The sequence below is a fragment of the Papaver somniferum genome, chromosome 11 (assembly GCF_003573695.1).
Source record: "Papaver somniferum cultivar HN1 chromosome 11, ASM357369v1, whole genome shotgun sequence".
NCBI lineage: Eukaryota > Viridiplantae > Streptophyta > Magnoliopsida > Ranunculales > Papaveraceae > Papaver > Papaver somniferum.
In genome coordinates this window covers 104,562,376-104,568,881 of record NC_039368.1, presented here as the reverse complement: position 1 = coordinate 104,568,881, position 6,506 = coordinate 104,562,376, and positions in this window count along the sequence as shown.

Below are 6,506 nucleotides of genomic sequence, written 5' to 3'. Positions count from 1 at the left end.
GCGAGGTTGACCGGGAAATGCTCTAACAATCTCCTCCTTTGTTAATTTTAGTGACAAAACTATCAGCACATATGGAATACAAAAAAGATAAAGAAACTTTAGTAGCTCCTATTCTACATGTCTAATCTTCAACATTCCTTGAAATCTTCGTCACTTCCAATTACTCCAATGATGCCAAAGGTTGTAAGTTTAGTATCACCGTGTTGAAGATCCGTAGCGATAACAATGAGAAAGCATCGGTCTCGATCATTGTCATACAGTGTCATAATATTATTACACAGTGTCAAAGTTCAATTGTATCACAACTTCAACAATAATACTATGGTGATATGTATCACTCCCCCTTATTCAATACTCCATCTCACATGGAAACCACTCCCCCTTACACAATGATCCGAAAACCATACGTATTTGTAGTATGAACTACATATTAATTCTCCCTATTTTTGTCAATAAAATTGGCGAAGGTACATGAACGGTATCATAATGAAATTTCCGAAAGAGACATTTCATGACCAAAAGAAAAATACATAACAATTTAATTTAGATGCAATCATAAAGACGAAGCTAAATGCATTCTTCAAGGAGTTTAAAGATACAAGATAACCCCTCTAATATTCCATAGCCGCACTCCCCTCAAGTTATTACCATTAATCACAAGTTCAAAAGAACTCTCCCCCATTAGATTTCATTCCCGAAAGAACAACAAGAGCGACCTTAATTTCAAAAGAAAAGAAGAATTTTATTGGACACCAAAAACCATGAGAATGATTTTCTATATCCAAAAACTCAATTAAATTAATCACAAGTAAACCCATGATTAATTTAATCGGAATACTCAATCAAATTAAACACAAAAAGTGATCAACTTAATTGTTTATGCTCGACATAAGAGAACTTACGGAGCATACGACTAACATAACCATTAGAAAATAAGTAGGATAGTCATTCATATACTCAACATAAGAGAAATCTTACGGAGTATGAAGATACTAAACTAGATTAATTACAAATGAACCCATAATTAATCTAATTGGAATACACAACCAAAATAATTACAAAAGTAATCAATTCAATTGTCATTTGTTTTGCTCATCATAAAAAGACTTATGGATCAGGGATGATCAATACTGCGGAATACACAAGGATTCATTCTATCTTCAATCACTATTTGCATAACGATATTAATAGACATAATCCTTGAAAACAAAAGATTTTAACCTATCTTCCATCAAAGAATTGACAATATAGGCTTAACTTTTGTATTTGTCAAAAGTCTAATCATTCCATTACCAGTACGTGAATACTGATCACAAACGACTTTACTTTTGACAATATATGGGACCTTCAAGTTCACGGACGCAAACATACATATCCCATAACAAGTTCAATATAACAAATCACAAAGGATAATACTGCAAAGACATCATCCTCCAAATATTTTTAGAATTTAAATACCAAATAAACCTAAAAAACAAGAAGATGAAAAATAATAGCTATGTGTAGTCACAATCATTGCTATTCAAGCACTAGTTATTCTTCCAACTAATTCAAAAAGAAGACTTACTAGGCAACTAAAAAGCAACAAGCTAAAGAAAAACAGACTCCAGCGCTATGCCCGAACACGAACTAAGATCATATGGACGGTTCAGGAACCTCACGAGTCATAGGGTCTTTGAGCTTGTGATCGACAACAACCTCTGCATCTTTAGAGAGGATATCCTTGTTTGGAGGATCTTTTGCATGATTTTTCATGAGTCTAAGGTCAGGATTAACCTTTTTCAACTCAGATTTACCATATTAAGACACTTCTTTGCATCAACAAGTTGATGAACGTCAAGAAGCATATCAATTGGAATCTTCTCCCCAATATCTGAGTAGGAATCAGGAGATTGAGGAAAAGATCCTTCAACTTCAACAAAGGTTCCTTTCTTTTTATCAAACTCTAAGTTCACCGCATTATCAACGAATTCTTTAGGTAAATCCCAAGAACATGAAGAAGAGGCCATTGATAATAGGAAGCCTAGAGTGAGAAATCTCAACTCGATAGGAAGGGTATATAAACGATTTTGAAAGGGCTTAGGGTTTTACAAAATCAGTTTGAGTGGACACCCAGGAACCGTGTGTGTACTCCGATATAGAAGGGTTCACAAAACCCTAAACAAGAAAGCTAGTTGACAACATACATCACAATACTTAGAAGAAAGGCTAAAACCAAATGGTTTAGTTAGAAAAAATACTAATGTAAAGTGATTTGTAACTGACAATCCTTCTAAGAACGATAAGAAATTATCTAGATAATCAGAGACACTTTACCAAAAGTATACCTAGCCAAATCTCACTCACTAGGATTTTTGTAGGTGAGACTTCAACCTTGTGATTAATTAACACAAGTATGAGCCTTTGACTCATTAAATGAATGTTGATTATGATAATCCCCTTTTTTGCAAGACTTTGGAGGAAAACCATTATGATGTGAAAACTTATCATAGAATCTACTAATATAAACATAATGTAGATTCTTACCTGAGGGAATTAGACTGGAGGGAATTGACAACCTGTTGATGATCTCTTCATAATCCTTTATAATCATTTTTAGTATGTCTTCCAAATTTCCTTCTCTTGGTATCTTTTTCACATCAAGACTATCATTATTTCCCTTTCTATCATAAGAATATTTATGAACTCTTCTTCGATGAAATGATTTAGGAAGACTGTCTCTGTTTTGAACATTTGAGGAACATCTTGAACTGACCTTCCTGGTATAGAACATAGGGCGAGTACTGAAACCAATTGGTTTAGACATGCGAATGTCAGTTACACCTTCAAGAATCAAATCTAAGGTGTCTTGAAGACGATCAATAGATTTGCCATTCAACTTGGATTTTCTCTCTCGTTCAACATGTCCTTTTGAACTAAAAAAGAGGCATACTTTCTGATCAAAGAGATGATCATGAGAAACAGTTTTACAACCATTGTTAGGAGACTTCTTGTTTCCATTTGGTGTAGAAATTCCTTGATTAGAGGAAGACACAATCACATCATTTCTTTCAGGAAGGGATTCTGATTTTACTTCTGGTTTAGGAACGTTTTCATTCGTAGCAGAAGTACTTGGTATATTAGACTGCTTAGAGCATACTTGAATAGAGAGTTTACTCAAGCGATGTTCAATTTCCATGGAATCCTTTTTCAGGCTATCCTCAAGAGTCATACGCGAAGAATGATCTTCAGTATTTTCTTTGAATTTGCAGTCTCTTATTACACCAAGAAAAACATGGGCATGGTGTTTCAACCGATTAAATCTGTCAGCTTGGATTCTAGCAAGATTTAGAATCAATTCACTCTCTTCAACTGTTTCCAGTTCATTAATAGAGATGGTCTCTTTTGAAGGCAAATCGGAGTCACACATGTCAGTGTTTGTCTGTCTCATCAGAACACATGGTTCATCTATATTCGAGATTAAAGAACCTTTCTCTTTAATAGAATTAGATGAGACAGACCTTTTATTTCTGGTGACGCGTTTATCAGAGATAGTATTCTTGTCCATAGAGTCAGATCGCTACAAACACATACTTGTAAGGTCTTGAACGTGTTTGCCTGCTCTGATACCAATTGAAAAAGCGGGGGTCTAACAACACCACCCAATATTTCGCTTAGCAATCTGTATGGACTAACTCGAATATACTTTTAAGAGAATCAACAAGACTCAATCAATGAGTTTATATCTCTCTCTTGATTTGATTTACTCAAGCAGGAACTGCGAGTTCTAATCAAATACAAGGAATAACTTGGATGGTACCAAAGACCAATATCCAAGGATCAATCTATGACAATCAACAACCAAAGGTTGGATTACTCTAATTGATGATCTAACGCAGAACCTGTATTATTTCAATTATAAAGATAAAACAATATAATGCGGAAATTGAAATAACACAGACACCAGAAATTTTGTTAACGAGGAAACCACAAATGCAGAAAAACCCCGGGACCTAGTCCAGATTAAACATACACTGTATTAAGCCGCTACAGACACTAGCCTACTCCAAGCTAACTTTGGACTGGACTGTAGTTGAACCTCAATCAATCTCCCACTGATCCAAGGTAGAATTATGCTCCTACGCCTCTGATCCCAGCAGGATACTGCGCACTTGATTCCCTTAGCTGATCTCACCCATAACTAAGAGTTGCTATGACCCAATATCACAGGCTTTGACAATAAACAAATCTGTCTCACACAGACAAGTCTATCAAAGGATCATTCTCTCTCCCACAGATAAACCCTAAAGGTTTTGTTTCGTCTTTTGATAATAATCAAGGTGAACAGGAACCAATTGATAATCCGGTCTTATATTCCCGAAGAACATCCTAGATTAATCAATCACCTCACAACAATCTTAATCGTATGGTAGCGAAACAAGATGTTGCGGAATCACAAACGATGAAACGAAGAGTTTGTGATTACTTTTTATATCTTGCCTATCGGAGATATCAATCTCAAGCCAATCAATCTGATTGTACTCATACGATAGGAGATGCAAGACCAGATCACACAACTACGATAAAAGTAGTAACGGTATGGCTTCACAATCCCAATGAAGTCTTTAAGTCGTTAACCCGGTTTGAGAAAATAAAACCAGAGGTTAAATGAGAATCGACTCTAGTATGCAAACTAGTATCACACGTAAGGTGTGGGGATTAGTTTTGCACAATACTAGATGTCTCCTTTATAAAGTCTTTCAAACCAGGGTTTGCAATCAATGTCATCTTAGTAACAAACATTCAATATTCACCGTTAGATGAAAACCTGATTTAGATTCAAGCTAATATTTCTCAACCGTTAGATCGAAAACTTAGCTTGTTACACACACTTGACAATGCACACTTCTAGGTTTGTTGATCGTACCTACGTATGCACTTGTTGGTTCAATAATAGTTAACCAAAAGGTTAGCCATATGATCATTTCATATCAACCATGTTCTTCTTCACCATAACTAGTTCAAATGACTCAAATGAACTAGTTAGAGAGTTGTTCAATTGCAAGGAAATCTTATGTACTACACAAGACACAATTGAAGCAAAGATGATTTCATTCACTAGAATCGGTTCATGAACTTTATAGCCACGGTTTGCATACTGCATTCCTTAGTCTTTATAAGTTTAAGTTCAGAAATCATCTTCAGATATATAACCTTTCTGAAGTTCGCAGACTAGGTTCGCGGACTTAAGAAACCGGTAGAGTTTACAAACTCCAGCAGAAAATCTCGGCAAAAGACCTTCCGACGGTTCGCGGACTGGGTTCGCGGACGCAACTAGTTCGTCAACTCCAACAAAATTTCTCGGGATGAGAAGTTCGGCAATTCGCGGACTGAGTTCACGGACTTGGCTCACGCCATTCTTCCGGTTTCTCTTGATCAACAAAGTTCGCAAACTTTGGTTCAAGGAAAAAGACTTATACATAAATGTGTTTCCACAACAATGTTTATGTCCATAATTGGTTATGTAATCTAAACTCTCATTTCAATCATTGAAACATTCTTAGAGGACGTTATACAGTTGTTACACCATTTCTCGTCAAAGCAATTTTCAAAGTGATTGAAACATATCATGACTTTCGCCACTAGGTAAAGATAAACTTGATCGAAGAGAAAAGCTTACCAACACATATTTCGAGATATAGATATGCGAGGTATACTCGGATCGAAATACCAAATGTGTATAATCCAAGTCTATATATATAGCATACGACTTATTGTCTCAAAGAGTAGGAGATAGAGTAGATAGACTTTTGAGCGACAGATAATTTCAAGTCTTCACATACCTTTTTGTCGAGAAGTTACACCGGTTCCTTGAATAGTTCTTCTTCTTGTACTATGAATCGCCATGAAGTCCTTCAGCTCAACTACATTTTCTATACTAGTCCGATACTTAGCTATAATAGACTAGAAATCAATACTTATAGTTTTGATCACTAACATTGACAAGCATGCTTGAGATAGCAACATATGCGAGGTTGACCGAGCAATTCTCTAACAGATTCCTTTCCCCACAGAATCACCATATAGCACACATAAATTTACTTAATAAAATCAAGTTTTAATATATAAAACAACAATATAATCGAAATAGAATTCAACTATTAAGCCCAATTCCCACCTTATAATCCACAAAATATTTTATCACGGGTAGATGTAGGCTCGCTCAAAATAATTCACTATACAAAGAACAAGATCATTCACATAGATCACGAGTACTTATAAACTTACTCAACGAAATAAAGTTTAATTAATAAGCTGAAATATATATTTAAATAAAGTTTAATTCCTCCAAGTTATTGCTTTATCCAGTCATGCGCAAGATCATCTTATACACAAATGACCACAAAAAATATATATTTTTTACTCTGAATAACATACAAAAACATCTTCTTATATAAATAAAAAGGCACATGTAGATGAAAAAATATAACATCCACCAAACAGTTGATAATTGTAAACCAAGAGCT